Raw genomic sequence first — 18,058 nt, 5'->3', positions numbered from 1 at the left:
CTCTGAGAGGAACTTACTTTGGACGCACGTGAAGCCAGATGCACCCACACTTTGGTGTTCAAAGTTCGTTTCTCCCTCTAGGCATTTTCTCATTAGTTGCCCATGTGGGATTTGTAACAAAGAAGGGGAGAAAAACCCTAATGCACTCAACTGATTATCCTGACCTACCTCCCACCCTCCCGGTTGAGTGGATGGTAATGTCAGTAATAAGGAGGAAGCGGGGGCACTCAGCAGATCGCACGGTGCCCTTTGCCCTTGTCTGACTTACACACCCGGCTCCTGAAATGCTGTCTGCCCAGCCCCCAGCCTTTCAGCGTCGTGCCAAAACTCCCAGCTAATCGCAGGAGATGCAAATGTTGGAGAATAAAATTTAATAAAAGCCCGGGTATGGATTCACCTACCCAGGATCCATTTCAGAAGTTATTTATTATAGATGAAGCATTTATAAGCCAAGAGAAGCCCTGTAGGGGGGCCTTTCCAGTCCTCTCCCCGGCCCGTCTTCTACGCGGTCAGATGTTCAGTTAGGAGTTGTGGCTCCTTTCTAAGCGAAACCATTTGCAAAGTCTGGTTCAATAGGGGGTAGAGCGAGATGCAAAAAATAAAGATGCCCTCCCCCCAAAATGCCGAAGACTTAGGTTTTGCGTATCTGCTCTGTACTTCCCTGGTCCCCAAAACCGTGTTGTGTTGGAAGAGCGGAATATTCGGGCATGGCGTACGCACAGTACACATGTCCTTTTTGACCTCTCAATGTTTCTCCTGTCTCCTGGGAATAGATCGGCTAATACCTCCATGAGGAATGCTCAGTGGGCTCTGCCTGAATTCTCTGGTTTCACTGCAGAAGATAAATGACCGTGCTCTGGCCAGCCGTCATAGTCACGTGATGCAACTAGAATGTCCATTTGGGGGCGTAGGTGGAGGGCAGAGCTTTCCCTTCCAATTAGCTTAAGACTTCCCCTTTCCCCTTAATTCCCAGCCTTTTCAAAGTCTTTTTTTTTTTTTTTTTTTAAAGATTTTATTTATTTATTTGACAGAGAGAAATCACAAGTAGATGGAGAGGTAGGCAGAGAGAGAGAGAGAGAGGGGGAAGCAGGCTCCCTGCTGAGCAGAGAGCCCGATGCGGGACTCGATCCCAGGACCCTGAGATCATGACCTGAGCCGAAGGCAGCGGCTTAACCCACTGAGCCACTCAGGCGCCCCCTTTTTTTTTTTTTTTTTTAAAGATTTTATTTATTTATTTGACAGAGAGAAATCACAAGTAGATGGAGAGGTAGGCAGAGATTCAAAGTCTTAATATACTGACGGGGTATCTGTGTGTTCCTCTTTTGGTGGATTTTTTGGTATTACCCCCCTTTATATTTTGACATGGGTAAAACTGCAGTATGTCTGCCCCAACCCCCATAGACTAAACTTTACTTTTGGGGAAAAAAATAAAATTCCACATACATTCATTAATTTGGCAAAAATATCTTGGCAATAATGAGAGGTTAAAAATTCACTTACTCAAAATCGTCTTTCTGAATACTCAACTGTCTACTCTTAAAAATTTGTAGCTCGAATTTTAAGCCATGTGTCATGGCTAAAAAACGTAATAGTAAAGTCTATCAGGGAAGGAAAATTCACGGAACGTTTTGTTGTCTCCGCTTAGGATCAGCACTAATGCCTTGTAACTGATGAAGCTTTATGGAGGAGAGGGGAAAAGCTCTGCTCTTAGAGTTTGATGTTCTCTTTTTACTGATGTAAGACACAGCCACTTGTTGTTTTCCTAATGTTAAATATGAACCAACCACCTGAACTTGGGCTCCTGCCATGAAAAGCTGAAGAGAACGCTAATTACAGCCATGTTCCCTGCCGGTGTACTTGGAGCCTTAAAGCAGAGGAACCTTTCCATAAAAATAATAGCTCCTATTTAGTGAGCACCGAAATTGCTTGAACAAGGTGTTGGGGCCTTTTACACCTATTCCTAGTTTCACAACCACCTACTGTCTCATTATCTTCATTTTATAGGTGAGGCCACTGGGGTGCAGAGAGTAGACACCTTATAGAAAATCCTACAGCGAGTAAATGGCAAATGCAGGCTTTCAGCCCTCATCTCGAGGAAAAAAAAAATCCCCCAGTCAGGGTTTCCACTTTGTTCCCTGTGTTGTCTATAAACAGATCAAGAACCGATCACTTATAAGAATAAGAATCTTGTGAATTGAACTGTTGTGTTTTCACCAGGGGACCATGCCTGATCTTTTTTTTTTAAAGATTATTTATTTGACAGAGATCACAAGTAGGCAGAGAGGCATGCAGAGAGAGAGGAAGGGAAGCAGGCTCCCCGCGGAGCAGAGAGTCAGATGCAGGCCTCCATTCCCAGACCCTGGGACCATGACCTGAGCTGAAGGCAGAGGCTTTAACCCACTGAGCCACCCAGGTACCCCATGCCTGATCTTTTTTCAGAGCCTTTAAATACATTTATTTCCAAAATCCCTTGTGAAAACTCATCCACCTTGTTGATATTTTTGAACGGCTTCTGTGTGCCTGGTGCTCTGCTAAATTACAGCTATAATCGTGAGCCCCGTCCTCAAGGAGTCTAGTCTGTTGGGGGAAGACAAATAAACTCAGAATTAAACCACAGGTTTGCGATGAGGGGAGGTTGCATGCCATGGGAACCCTAAGGGGGAGAGACTGTGTCAGGTGGGAAGATTGAAAGATCCTGGGGACCCCACCTTCCATCTTCACTGGGTGACAGAATAACAAAAGCCTGTGGAGGCACAGTCACCAAGGTAGGAAGGAGACCTATAGGAAAAGTGAGAGTAGGGGCTTCTGGGTGGCTCAGTGGCATAAAGCCTCTGCCTTTGGTTCAGATCATGATCTCAGGGTCCTGGGATCGAGCACCGCATTGGGTTCTCTGCTCAGCAGGGAGCCTGCTTCCCCCTCTCTCTCTGCCTGCCTCTCTGCCTACTTGCGATCTTTGTCAAATAAATAAGTAAAATCTTTAAAAAAAAAAAAAAAGGAAAGAAAAGTGACACTAGGTAGAGCAGGGCTTGGCAAATTTTTCTGTAGGCTCAGACAGGAAATATTACAGGTATTGTGGGCCGTTTGACCTTCATCACAGCTACTTAACTCGACCTTATTACAGCCAAAGCACCATACCATGAATGGGTATGGTGAGGCTCTGGTAAACGTTTATTTACAAAAACAGGCAGCAGGCTGGGTTTGGCTGAGGGTTGGGCCATACTTACCGGACCCCTGGAATAGGTGAAGGAGAGGGACTTGTTCCCAAACAAGGGATGACCAAAAAGTGACCGTTTTGACTGAACAACAAAGAAGTTGGTGGATGCTCTGAGAGGTGTGGGTGGTTATTCTAGTCCCACCTAGTATATTTGGGGGCATTGACGAAGGATCTGCCAAATGACTAAACTCGGGCTTCTAGTTCGCCTACAGGCTGTAGGCGATCTGGTAGCGAAGGAGGAGGAGAATGTGGTGGGAGAGTCTGATTCAGATTCTAAATGAAATATGTATAAATTACTTGATGTTCTATTTGGAAGAAAAACAGAAATAACCTGTTCGAAGGCTTATTCTTACTTTCAGATGGATTTATGAGGCATCTGTTTGGGGCCTAGTGGGCATTCTGTTGTTTCTGGTTTTGTGTTTTTGCGAGGGGAAGGGGAAGTGCTGGTATTGAGTGTCCAAAAATACTCAACTAGCTGACGCCGAAGAAAGCTTTGATTGCTTATTAAAAATCTGAGCACTTAGGGGCGCCTGGGTGGCTCAGTGGGTTAAAGCCTCTGCCTTCGGCTCAGGTCATGATCCCAGGGTCCTGGGATCAAGCCCTGCATCGGGCTCTCTGCTCAGCAGGGAGCCTGCTTCCCCCCCCTCTGCCTGCCTCTCTGCCTACTTGTGATCTCTATCAAATAAATAAATAAAATCTTAAAAAAAAAATCTGAGCACTTGTGTCATCTGCAGGGCACAGGCAGAATTGTTGAAAATGAAGCCTTGAACTTCAAAGTATCCATTTGTTGCTATGCTGTAGGTGATTTTAGTAATCTCTCATTGAGCTAAGAGTATTTATGCTTCATTTCATACTGTTCTTACTTCAGAACATCTAGGATAACATAATGAGGTCTATTGTTCAAGTTATAGTGACAGTAGTCCACAGTTCAGTCATACAAATAAAAATAAGTCAGTAACTCAGCGTGGTGATCTTGTAGAGGGTACCAAGATGAAGTGTTTTGTGCCCACATTGGAGAATATAGGCCTTGGCAGCCTTGACTGATGTAGGGGCACAAGGCTAATGGGAGGGTGGGCTTTGCATTTGTTTTAATGTGAGGACTTTCCTTGAGTGACAGCTGTTGACCCCATAGTCACGACTGGGCCTTCCCCAAAGCTTGGACGAACCATGTTCTTGCCTTAGGACTGAGATGATCTCTTCCTGGATGAAGCCTTCTTCTGAAGCCTCCAGGCAAGTTTGTCCATTCAGTAAAGAGCCACCTGCTTTTTTCAGGCACTGTGCTAAGGACAAAGATGTAAGGCTAAACAAGTCCTAGCTCCTGTCCTGGGATTATCAAGAGACTACTCTACACAAGGTTCTAGTCCCCTTAAGTGATTTGACCTCTGACAGAGGCAACAGGTGTGCTAGCAAACATTTGTGCTTGGTATAGGTTCTACAGCAGATTTTATAGAGCTTAAAGGAGAAGCATAAACTTAGAGGCCTGGGGACAGCTAGCCGAGTGAAGGGTGGGGGCGGGAGGGGGCCAGGAATCATGTTCTGGGGAGGGTGAAGGGTTTGTGTCCCAAGTCCCAGTGGCAGGGATGAGCATGGTGATTTGGGGGTACTACGAGTGTTTCAGTGTGGCTCAACCAGGTGCCAGGTGGGACATAGGGAGACAGGAGGGGTTTCAAAGAGTGACTGATTTTTTTTTTTTTTAAGATTTTATTTATTTATTTGACAGAGAGATCACAAGTAGACAGAGAGGCAGGCAGAGAGAGGGAGAGAGAGGGAAGCAGGCTCCCTGCTGAGCAGAGAGCCTGATGTGGGACTCTATCCCAGAGACCTGAGATCATGACCTGAGCCGAAGGCAGAGGTTTAACCCACTGAGCCACCCAGGTGCCCCGAGTGACTGATGTTTTTAAGGGCCTGCATTGAAGGAGCGGTCTGAAAGAGGTGCCTGGCCGCGTGGCACAGATGGGGATGAGCGAAGAAGGAGAAGGAACCAGCAGCAGTCTGACATGATCTGGAGAGAGTGACTGCTGAGCTGACTGTTGAGTTGGGCAGTGGACATTGTGCAGAATTTAGATGCTCGGGTTGAGACAGGTGGAGGCACTGACAAAATGGGGGGAGGCAAGGCACAGACCTCGTTTGCTGCTGGATCTCCCGGATCTCGTATGCATTTCTGTTCTAGGGCACGTCACACTGTACTTTAAGTGTCTCCTTTTGAGGCTGTCAAGTTGGACCGGAGCTATTCAGGGAGGTTGCCGCCGGGGCATCCAGCATGAGAGGGCAACACGAGTGTGCAAGGGGACTCCGTTAACGGCCCCAGATTGAACAGAAAGTTCTTTGGATGGAACGGACTGGAGGGGAGCCGTGAGCACAGAGGACTGAGCTTCGGGTGGGGTCTCCCCATCTCCCACTCTGTCCTTTGTGGGCTTTTGAAAGAGGCCTGAGAGAACCTCGGGTCTTGGCCACAACCCACATTTGGCACTTCTCAGGGCTGCTTGGTGTGTGGCTTTGTGCTTTTGTGCATTCATACCACCGGGCTTGGCCTTGTGTTTAGAGTTGAGAAGAGGGAGACAGGCTGGGAGGAGGGAGGCGGAGAGACCAGACCTCCGCAAAAGCTGCCAGTCCCCCACATTCCCACTTGGCTGCCTGGCTCCCTTGTGCTGTGTTCTGTGCCTGGAGGGCACTTGGGGAGTGGAGGGAAATGAGTGATGCCTCCCCTGCGGACAAGCTTCAGCTCCCAGCAGGACCTGGGATTAGCTGGTGATTCCTCTTCCGGGCAGGGGAGCCTCTGCTGAGGGACTTAAAGGACTTTGAGTGAGGAGGGGACCAAGGGGGAGTGGCCGGGCCACAGCAAGAGTGTGTGTGAAAGACAGCACGTGTCCGGAATTAGAAACAAGCCTTACTCTGTCATCCGGCAGCTTGAGGACACGTAGGCCCAGTGACGGCTCCCACCCACCCCTCTGTGTCCCGGGAAGGACCTTCGGCCATCTCTCTCTCTCTCTCTCTCTCTCTCTCTCTCATGTTTGGACATGAGACTGTCAAGACCACGGGCAACTTGTTGGTCTAGCTAGCCTGTCCTTCGTTACGGGTCTGTGCGTTCTTCGGGTTACATTATCGTTCTCCTATGACCCAGTATTATTGGGGCACTGCTGGCTGCAAGCTGCCCGAGGGGCCATGGTAGTTGTAAGCCTTTCCCGAAAGCTGGGGACATGGAGGCCATGAGGCACTATGTGTCGCACCCCATCCACAGAGGTACCCGATGTTGTCCACTCTGCCTTGCAAGCCGCCGGTGGCACCACCTAACTCTTAGGGCCGAGCTTCCATTCTGTTTCCTTTCGCACTGGCTCATGGTCTCCTCTCTCATCAGCCGGCTAACCCTAGCTCCCAAGGACTCTGATTTTTCTCCTGTTTTTTCCTAGACCCATGAGTCTGCTTTCGCAGGAAGATGAGGGAGGTGTGGGGCAGTCATTAGGAAGCAGAAACCTGAGGAAAAAGTGGCAGATCAGAGCAGCGATGACCCCGCACACGACAGTAGCCATTTCGATTCCTGCCGTCTCCTAGAAAACAGTTTTGGTTAGGTTATTCTAAAATACAGCTCAGGGACTCTTTGCACTGGGAAGCAAGCGTCGCAGAGTAGAATTCTAAAATGCAGAGAAACAAGTAGGCTTCGGAAGGAAGGAGGCACACAGCAAACAGAGAAATGAAAGATGAAAATGATGGCCTAAGTCAAAGATGAAGACAAATCAGACCCGAGTGAGGAAGGGAGAGGAAAGCTTGGAGCAAGATTGTTTGTTTGTTTGTTTGCCTGTTCATTCAGCAACAGTTAGAGCAGACGGCCACCGTAGAAATTGTGCAATCTGGAAAGTACAAGAATGTCCCCCTTGGAGCCCCATGCATGCAGGAACTGCGTTTTGTCTAGTTTTGCATTCTGTGCCTGGGATTCTGCACTTTGGCATTCAGCATGTGTCTGTGCACGACTAGTAGGAGGAACAGGTTTTTGGTGGAAGGGGCTGGGAGTTGAGAGCATGAAATTCCAAGTGGAGATACACGTTCCCTGTACTGCTGGAGATTTTGCGTTTGAATAATGGCAAAGGAAAAAAGAAAAAAGATGGTTCTGTTTAGAGGTTTCCATTTTGGTTGTGTATGTCTAACAATGGCATGCTAACGTAGCAAAGCTGTCTGCAGTGTGGGATTTTTTTTGTTTTTGTTTTTGTTTTAAAAGATCATGCTACATGTGGCAGCTGAATGCTTTCGAAGAATGGTATGAAACCTTCTCTCAGGCCTTCCCTGGAGAGGAGTCAGGTCATAGAGCTCTGTCTGATGGTGGCTGTCAGCAGCAAATGTCCATGGGGAAGATATCTAGGGATTTAAGATTAGTGAGAAGGAAATGTGTACTTTGCTGCTTGGCCAAGAAGGGGTCTGGCTTTTCTGGCCTTTTAGCATTAGGTATGTGTGTATTGCCCCCCCCAATTATATATATTATAATATAGATTATAATATATATGTATATATATGAATTGATAAAGATATAAAAAGATAAAGATATATATAGATTTGTGACTTAATAAAGATTGATTATATGTGTAATTTATGTACCAACATAATTATATTTACTAAAGTATTCTTATTGAGAGCTCTAGTGGGGTGTTAGTTATCAAATACTGGTTTTTAAATGCCAGGCGTTAGTAAAGAGCACTTCACTAAGCTGTCAGTATAGATTCTTGCTAGAATCATTTGGAATCTTACAGAATCTTAGGGACATTGTCTTAGAGAAGCCGTATAGAAATAAAAAAATTGTAGATACTTTTTCAGGTTTAGGTTCTGATTTTTTAAAAAAGATTTTATTTATTTGAGAGAGAGAGTGAGATGGAGAGAGATTGGGAGAGCATGAATGGGCAGAGGGAGAGGGAGAAGCAGGCTCCTAACCGAGCGGGGAGCTCTATACAGGACTCGATCACAGGACCCCAGGATTGTGACCTGAGCTGAAAGCAGACGTTTAACCAACTGAGCCACTCAGACCCCCCTTAGGTTCTGATTTTAATGAAAATCCATTGTAGGGGCGCCTGGTGGCTCAGTGGGTTAAGCCGCTGCCTTCGGCTCAGGTCATGATCTCAGGGTCCTGGGATCAAGCCCCGCATCAGGCTCTCTGCTCAGCAGGGAGTCTGCTTCCTCCTCTCTCTCTGCCAAATAAATAAAATCTTTAAAAAAAAATTAAAAAAATCCATTGTAGTATGCAGTTTTTACTTTTCAAGCATGTATCACACATAGCTACTCCCATTTTTCATGATTTTAACAATGTTAGTTTTTACAATAGGTTCGTTTCTAATGCAGTGTCTTCATTTAGGTGTGCTACAACCTGCCCTCTAAGCCAGTTGGGTTATCTTTAATTAAGTGGGGTTTAGGGTGGCAGTCCCTAAGCTCCGGCAGTCGAGGAAGGTGAGTGATAAAAGTCTGATTCCTCCTTCATGTCCTGAGCTTGAGTGCGGACTCCTCCCAGCCCCGCTACGAATGCAGGTGCCTCATCGCAGAAGTAGGCATGGGACAGCCTCCTTGCCCACCCTCTGAACTTTCAGAGGCCCTGACAGTACCTTCCCTTCAAAGTTACTGTGAAGCAAATGTGACTTTTCCGGGGTGTGTGTGTGTGTGTGTGTGTGTGTGTGTGTGTAATCCTGCTGACCTAGTCTGGATCTGACGACGAGAAGCCTCCAAGCCAGTGGCTGTACGAAGGACTGTTCCAGAATTGAGAGGTGGGCTCCGTGACACGGGGCAGGGCTGGCTTGTCAGATGCCCCTCGCTCGTTTGTCCTCTGGTGGAGTGCCTTACTGTACTTCTGGCGCATCCACGTAGCTCAAACACATAGCTACACATAACTTCCCTGCTGGGAAATCTTTCCTGACCTCTAAGCTAATGGACCAAGCCTTCGGTGTTGACAGAGAGGTGAGGAGCTGAAAGTAGCCACCTCCGGAGTGATACCTTGCGATGAGCGACTTGCAAACATTAGCCTCACATGTCTGGAGTACGGGAGTATGCGTGCCCGGTTAGGGGGGCTCCCAGCCCCTGGGGGGCAGATGAAAACTAACACGTCCCCAGCCTCGGGTCTGTGCTAGACTACACTAAATTAGTGTTCCTGTAGTTCTTCCCTCCCTGGAAATTAATCTCGTTTTTCAGAGAGCTTCCCTAGTACCAGTCAACCTTGATTTCTCCTCCCTGTGTTCACTCAGATTAGGCCTGTCTTCTTCTTGCCCATGTAGTTGGGGTCATGGGCCCCCGGACACCTTGTTGGCTTTCACCTCAGGGAATGCCACCTTCAGATTCCTCACCACACCTGGCTTCCTAGTTCCCAAGGCCTTTCTGAATCCCAGCCGCAGTGAGTCAGGATACATGGGTTCGTCAGATGCACTAGCTGGCTTGGGCTCAGTAGAGGTTTGATGTGTATGTTGCGTGGGGGTGTGTGCGTTCATCTTCTCTTCTTTGCATTCCAGACTGGAATAGAAGGTTTATGATGAGGGCCTCACATGCGTTTTCTGAGCTACTCCCCCCTCATTTAGCAGAGCACCACACTCTTAACAGGTGCTGGATGAATAGGTTTTTTTCTTTTCTTTTCTTTTCTTTTCTTTTTTTTTAAGATTTTATTTAAAGATTTTATTTATTGATTTGACAGAGAGAGACACAGCAGGAGCAGGAACACAAGCAGGGGGAGTGGGTGAGGGAGAAGCAGACTCCCCGCTGAGCATGGAGCACAATGCAGGGCTCGATCCCAGGACCCTGGGGCCAGGACCCAAGCTGAAGGGAGACGTCCAATGACTGAGCCACCCAGGTGCCCCCGGATGGATACTTAAGAGAGAGAACTGGGGAAGAGGAGAGATGATATGGGGAAATTATGGGAAGGTATATTTAGATGCCCTCTAATCCCTGGTCAGAGTTACTTGTCTAGGGGAAAAAATGTCCTATTTTGCTGTTGACGGCTTAACACTTCCCTCTTTCCAGCCACAGCTTTGTCCCCTCATTCCCTGCCCTATATTATCCCTCTGTTAATGCCAACGTGTGTGCTATCAGGGTCTACTGAATGGATTAGGTGGTTGTGGTGGGTGCAGGGAAAAGAGGAAAAAAACCAGACACTCAACCATCAGGTGGAGACTGTATCTTAGAAATCTTTGTAAGTTTCTCATTTTGTTTCCAGTATAGTTAACATAGTGTTACTTTAGTTTCAGGTGTATAAAATAGTGATTCAGTAATTCTGTACATGCTTCAATGCTCATCATGATAAGTGCACTCTTAATCCCCTTCACCTGATTCACCCCCCGCCCTCTGGTAACCATCTGTTTTCTAGAGTTAAGAGTCTGTTTCTGGGTTTGTCTCTCCGTCTCATTCTTTTTCTTCTGCTCTTTTGCTTTGTTTCTTAAATTCCACATATAAATGAAATCATACGGTATTCGTCTTTTTCTGATGGACACATTTCACTTAGCATTACACTTTCTAGATCCATCCATGTTGTTGCAAATGGGAAGATTTCTCTCTTTTTATGGCTGAGTAATACTCCATTATATATCTGTATCTATCTATCTACCTACCTATTATATACCTTCATTATCTGTTGAACACTTGGGCTGCTTTCATCATTTTTTTTTTTAATTTTATTTATTTATTTGACAGATCACAAGTAGGCCGAGAAGCAGGCAGAGAGAGGAAGGGAAGCAGGCTCCCTGCTGAGCAGAGAGCCCCATGTGGGGCTCAATCACAGGACCCCAGGATCATGACCTGAGCCAAATGCGGAGACTTAACCCACTGAGCCACCCAGGCGCCCCTGCTTCCATCATTTGACTCTTGGGAATAATGCTGCTATACACACAGGGTGCAGGTATCCTTTTGAATTAGAGTTTTTGTATGTTTTGGGTAAATGCCCAGTAGTGCAATTACTATTTTTAATTCTATTTTTAATTTTTAATTAAATTATATTTTTTAATTTTCTATTTTTAATTTTTTGAGGAGCCTCCATACTGTTTTCCACAGTGGCTGCACTTGTCTGCATTCCCACCAATAGTGTATGAGGGTTCCTTTTTCTCCACATTCTCACCAACACTTGTCTGTGGTTTTGAATCTAGCCATTCTGGCTAGTGTGCAGTGATATCTCATTGTGGTATTGTTTTGTTTTTCCCAATGATGAGTGAGGTTAAGCATTTTTTCACGTGCCCGTTGGCTATCTGTTTGTCTTCTTGGGAGAAATGTCTCTTCATGTCCTCTGCCCATTTTTTTAAATTGGATTATTGGGTTTTTTGAGTGTTGAGTTTTGTCAGTTCTTTATATATTTTTGGTACTTAACCCTTTATCAAATATGTTGTTTGCAAATAATATTTTTTCCATTCAGTTAGTTGTCTTTTAGTTTTATTGATTGTTTCCTTTGCTGTGCAGAAACATTTTATTTTGATGTAGTTTATTTTTGCTTTTATTTCCCTTGTCTCAGGAAACCTGTCTAGAAAAATGTTACAGCAGCCAATGTCCGAGAAAGTGCTGCCTGTGCTCTCTTCTAGGATTATTACAATTTCAGGTTTCACATTTAGGTCCTTAATCCATTTCAAGTTTATCTTTGTATATGGTGTGAGAAAGTGGTCACTTTTTGTTTTTTGTTTTTGTTTTGTTTTTGCATGTAGCTGACCAGTTTTCCCAACACCATTTGTTGAAGAGACTGTCTTTTTCCCATTGGATAGTCATTCCTCCTTTGTCAAAGATTAGCTGACCATATAATTGAAGGTTTATTTCTGAGTTTATTGTTCCACTGATCTTTGTGTCTCTTTTTATGCCAGTACCATACTGTTTTGATCACTACAATTTTGTAATATAACTTGAAGCCTGGAATTGTGATGCCTTGAGTTTTGTTTTTCTTTTTCAAGATTGCTTTGGGTATCTGGGGTCTTTAATGGTTCCATATAAATTTTAGGGTTGTTTGTTCTAGTTCTGTGAAAAATGTTGGTATTCTGTCTTACAAATGTTATCACTGCTGACAGATGGCTCTAAGTATGCACACCATTTTTATAGCAAAAATGAATTAGCCTCTAGACACATTCATTTACAAATTTAACAAAAACATTATCCGCTTTTCCCCATTTCTATGTGTGTGTGTGCGCCCGCGCACGTGCCAGACTTGGTTTTCGTCTGCCACCCACCACTACCCCCGTTGAAGAGTGGGTAAGATGAATAAAGGATCCTAACAAAAAACGATATCCCAGGAACTAGATTATTCCATACAAGACTAGCTATGGAAAAAGAGTGTTAGTAGATTGGCTGACACCAGGAGTTAGAGTCGAATGTTTGAAAGCAGCTCCTTTCCTATTCTGAGTGCAGTGGTGACCTTGAATGGAAAAAAAAAACAAAAAAACAAAAAAACAAACAAAAAAAACCATACCTAGCTTTTTGCTTGACAACTTAATATATAAAACTCTTTCCCAGAAGAAATTTCTGTGCCGGTCTTTTATATTAAAATTATTGCAGCCATAAAGGTAGGCATGTACCAAAAGCCTAAAGGAAATCAGGATAGGTCTAAAATAACTGTGTATATTCTGTTATCCTTCTGTTTCCTTTGTAGTCTTTATGGGCTCTGTTTGGAGGAACCTGGTGGAATTGCCTTAGACACACTCTGGTGTTTTCTTGTGTTGCCTTGGCAGAGCACGGCTGATTGGGAACCACTGATATAGGACAATTGGGAACAATAACATTGTGGGAATGAATATAATTTTTGAACTTTATTTCCTCTACTTCTGAGGCATTTTAATAAGTTTGTTCTTTATGACTTTAGGTAAACATGTCAAGTATTCCCTAAAATCTGAATGAGTTCTGTATGCAGGAATTAATGAATGTCTTAGAACATCAGTCTTGAGATGTAAGAGCCTGTCGAGGAAAATCCAGACCCTCAACACAGAAAATAATCTGTCGGATATACAGCTTCCGTAAAAACTCTGGTTATAAGAGAGGATTTTTAAGGAAGGTATCTTAACAGGCAGCTTATATCAATCCACTTCTTGAAATATTTTAGGATCTGTCCTGGGATAAAATTAGATCACTACAGGATGTGGCTGTACAGTGCCTCACTTAACCCCTCACAGAATGACTTTAGAATCTGACCCCAGATTTCGGCTTCTGAATTTTATAGTGCGTTGCATTAAACAAGAGCATTAGGAAACGCATATCTGCAGTTTGTGGCCATGTTGTTAGTGACATTGTGTTTGAGTAATACCGTGAGGATCTTTAGAATCCTTCAGGCAAGAGATAGATCTTTAAAGAATTGTATCTTTTAAGAAACGGGTATTTTTGCTTTTTAATGTGGTACTCTTGTTACCTAAAGTTTCTATGACTTCCACTTTGTCTCAGTTTCCAATAAGCTTAAAAGGCAAGTGTTCTCTTCATGGAAATTATATTTGTTATGGTTAAAAAAAACTTGTGGGTCTTTTTTTTTTTTTTTTCCATTCAGTTTTTTCACCTCACATTTCAGATTAGAATGAAAACTCTTTTCCTATCTTCAAGAATCTAGTGGAAGAAAGTCGAAAAGATCATTATCCAAAGGACTTGGTCCCTCATTGTTTTTTTTTTTTTTTTAAGATTTTATTTATTTATTTGACAGAGAGATCACAGTAGGCAGAGAGGCAGGCAGAGAGAGAGAGAGAGCGGAGGAAGCAGGCTCCCCGCTGAGCAGAGAGCCTGATGCGGGGCTCCATCCCAGGACCCCGGGATCATGACCTGAGGTCATGAGGCAGAGGCTTAACCCACTGAGCCACCCAGGCACCCCCCTCATTTTTTTTTATACAGGGCAGCAGCCTGAGACGGATGAGAACCATCTGGAGGGCAGGTATTAATAGCTTCTGGGCATTCTCGAAAGGTGATAGTTTTTCCTTCTGCATAAGATTAAGGAACTTTGTAGAAAGGAGTCAGTCATGTCCATTGTGATAAAGGACAGAAAGATAGATGCCAACTTCCTTACTCCTCAAGTTGGCTATGCAAAAGATTGATATGAATTATCCAGCTTATGAATTCTCATATTTTGTGACTTTGTTTTATCTTTAGTAGCAGAGCTTTTTTCTTAAAGTTCACAGGCTAGCCCATTTTGGCCATATCCTTGCTTCATCCACATGAATATACCTTTGGACACACCAGGAGCAGGAGAGTCGAAAGGTATAAAGGGAGAGGAAGAGAAAATCGTAGTACAAAGTGGAAAGTGTGGGATTCTTATCTGTGTTACCTTCAGTAGGCAAACATGGCCTATGAGCAAGCATTTGGCCAGGTGGATTCTCTCCTTCAAATGAAAGGTGAAGTTTAACCATGATGGAAGTCCCAATCACCTCAGGCCACACCTCTGCTATAGAGTAGGGTCCGCCTTCAGCTGCTGACCACTCAAATGTGGAGCTGCGGTGGAGGGAGGCATTCTTTAAATTGCTAGTAGAAGTCATTTTGCTGAGGTTCTCTTTATAGGTGTCTATCTCTTAAGCTGTTACCCCTGGCTCAGATCAGAATAGACCACAGCTATGCCTCATTTCACCCAGTAGGTATAACTCTGAAAAGTTGTGAGTGTAACTCTTCTGAAGGAGCTCATACTTTAAGTATTCTAGGAAAACCCTTTATTCAAGGGAGCCCTGCTGAGAATCATTTCGGAAAGCGCTTGTGCTCCCGGTAGGCACTGGATAACAACATGGATAGACAGATGAAAAGAAGGCTCCCTTTTGTACACACAACCCTCCCATCAGAGCCATTGTCTACGATTCAGTTTCTCCAGAAACTCTTGTCTCCCAGACCAAGTACAAGTGTCACTGGGCTCTGCTCCAGTAATGACCTTGATAGGACTCTATCGTTGTCGTACTGGTTGATGGTAATTAAAACAGGGTATACTTCCTGAATGCTTACCGTGAACTGGGCCCCGTACTAAAACATCTTTCATCTGCTAGCTCCTTTGATCCTTGAGGCAGTCCTATGAGATGAGGAAACCACAGTTTAAAAACATTTGGCTGTGGCTTGCCAGGTTCACATAGCTAGTAAATCGTGGAGTCCGCTTTCAAATGTGAGGCTAACCCCAAAGATTCTAACCCATGAGGACATGTCTCTGCTACCTGTGTGTGTGTGTGTGTCCACTAAACACCGGTTCCCTGAAAACCTGAGCTCTGTTCTGCCCACCTTTGTCCCCCCCATGCCTGCTGTATAATAGGATCCTGAAGTGGATGAATGGAGAAGGAAGGGCCAAGGTTGGGGTCAGAGGGTTTGGGTCCAACTCTGGTTCCAACATCAGATACATCATTTAACCTCCCTAGAGCACTACATAGGCAGCAAATAATCCCTCCCCTGCCTGTATCACAGAGCTGTTGTGAAGGTCATGTGACAGCTTATGGAAACCATAAGGTGCTATATAGGAAGGATTCATAGTCTAATTACCTAGTTTACCTATTTTTTAAAAAAGTTATTTATTAGAAGGAGAATGGGGGGGGGGTGGCAAAGGGAGAGGGAGAAGCAGGCTTCTTCCCTGAGCTGGGAGCCTGACTTGGGACTCAGTCCCAGATCTCTGGGATCATGACCTGAGCCGAAGGCAGGCGCTTAACCGACTGAGTCACCCAGGCGCCTGCAATGTACCTACTTTATCGGTTCAAAACAATTCAAGGCCAGGGTTCCTCGGAGCACTTGAAATATTTAAATATTTGGAAAATAAGGAAAGGAGAAGGAACAAAGATTCTTTTATCAAGTCAGGAGGAGAAAATATTCTGACCGTGTGTATATGCATATTGGCACGTGGGTAAACCATATGGTTCCAATTAGGTGACTAGAAAAATCCCAGGTTAGTGGAGTAGACACCGGGTGGGGAGTCTGGGGTACAGGGTGCTCAGTGGAGCTCGGATGCCACCTTTCCCAAGGAAGTGCCTTCATTTTGCTGCCAAGCCTCAGTTTCCCTATCTGTACAGTGAGATACTTGGTTTGAATGACGCCAGGCTCCAGTGATTCGTCATTCGAAGCTTGCGTAGCTACAGCAATCCTGCAGGACTTGGGTGTCTAGGGCAATCGGGCAATACTGAGGCAGCAGACTGATAGTCTGCTGCCGGCTTCTGGTCTTTCTCCAGGCTGGCAAAGGGCCGGATTGACCCTCACCAGCTAGGGCAACGGAGAGGACCGTCCCTGTGGTAGCCTTCTGGTGTCTTGTAGAACACTGCTGGATTCCATAGCGGCACTGTGTGCCACGTCAACTGAGATTCCTCATGAACCCCTTTAGCCCCATGTCAGTGGTCTTATTTGGGAGAATGTTCTAGTCCCTGCCTCCCCTCCCCAATACCCCGAGTCCATCTATTTGAAACTATTCGATTTCCCTTACTTAAAGCAAATACTTTTTTTTTTTTCTTAGTATACAATATGAAAATGTTCTCGAAGACTTTCTTTCAACTTAGAACTATTTATACTCTAAAAACTTAGCGTTTTCAAGACTGATAAGAATGCGCCCTGTGATAGCATCTTGGTTTTGTCATATTTATTTTCGAGTTCATTGTTTAAAGCTCTGTGTTGACACTGGCAGGTACACAGAACGGGAATGACAATCCACATTTTACAAATGGCCTAAAAGGGGAAGGAAAGCACCCAAGGGACAGGGGGAGCTGGGACTCAGGCTTTGTCTTCTTTATCCTGTTTAATCCACCTTCTGGATGACACAAAGTCACATTCAGGGCCGGACCGTGCAGGGTCCAGTTCAGTTCCCCGAAGGAAGCAAGCAGGGCAGGTCAAGCTCTCGAGATAGCTGGGGAGAGGAAGCCTTGCACGTCAGACTCCTCGCACACAGGCCTGGGGCTGCTGAAGGTTCTGGGTCTCCAGCTCCCCTCTTCGGACTGGTAGGGCTGCTCTTCTCACTACACCATTGACGTCCATTCAGCACTTCCCATAAAAGCTTCGGGCATAAAACACACTAGCATAAAACACATCAAGTCTTGGGGATTCCTTGAGGAAAATGCTAGTAAAGCAGGAATCAGGAGAAAGGGGAAAGAAAGAAAAGACAAGCAGGAATCAGGAGAAAGGGGAAAGAAAGAAAAGACAAGCAGGAATCAGGAGAAAGGGGAAAGAAAGAAAAGACTAAGACCAGCACTTGGATGGGCTGCCTCCTTATGAAGAGTGGGAAGCTATCCTCGTGATGGGAACCCCGCCTGCTTTGTCCCTAAAGCCCTCAGCCAGCCCCCAGACTCTCTGCTTCTGCCTTGTCACACGTTTAGGGGAAGGTTACCGACATTTCCACTTTTTCCTGCTAAGTATTTGTGTATTTTTCCTGTTATTGCATATTTGCCTTTATCAGTTGCCATATATGTAATACTTCCAAATGGGTTCGGTTCCATTTTCTACATTAATCCACCTTGAATTCAAGATCTCCTGTGTGACAAAAATGCAAAAGGCATTATGATCAGAAAGTAGTTGGGATTTGCCTGCCTTCTGGTAATCATTGACAGACAGAAGGCAAGCACCTTTGGAATGTGATCTCCCCTTCATTTCTCCTGGGTTCTTGATGGCAGTGCTCCCTTCTCCTGTTGTTCCTGCCTGGAGGGGCTGTCTGTGTTGTTCCCAGTGGCGCTCTCCCCACCTGGCCTCGCTCCCCCATGGGGTTCGCCGCGGCACCCTCAGAACTGCCCAGCTGGTTGGAACATAGACTTCCAAGAAGCTTCAAGTATTTGCATAGTAAAAGTGAATTTTTATTTGGTGCCTGTTTTTTATTTGAGTGTATTTCTGAGGGAAAAGGGTTGAATTTTGAGTAGCTATCATCACAGTTTGAAAAGGAAACACCTTTGTGTTCAAGATCCATAAGTAGAGATTCTCTGAGGAAGACAATTCTGTGTGTGCACAGGGCTTCCTCTGCTGAGC

General features: G+C 45.1%; 1 protein-coding gene across 5 annotated transcripts in view; it reads left to right on the top strand.

Annotated features, from left to right (window-relative positions):
- The window catches only part of MCC (MCC regulator of WNT signaling pathway), a 435,968-nt gene that overhangs the window by 251,389 nt on the left and 166,521 nt on the right, over positions 1 to 18,058 (top strand). The window lies entirely within an intron of this gene.

The sequence above is a fragment of the Mustela nivalis genome (genome assembly GCF_964662115.1).
Source record: "Mustela nivalis genome assembly, chromosome: 3".
NCBI classification, from domain to species: domain Eukaryota; kingdom Metazoa; phylum Chordata; class Mammalia; order Carnivora; family Mustelidae; genus Mustela; species Mustela nivalis.
This window is presented reverse-complemented; position numbering and strand designations above follow the sequence as displayed.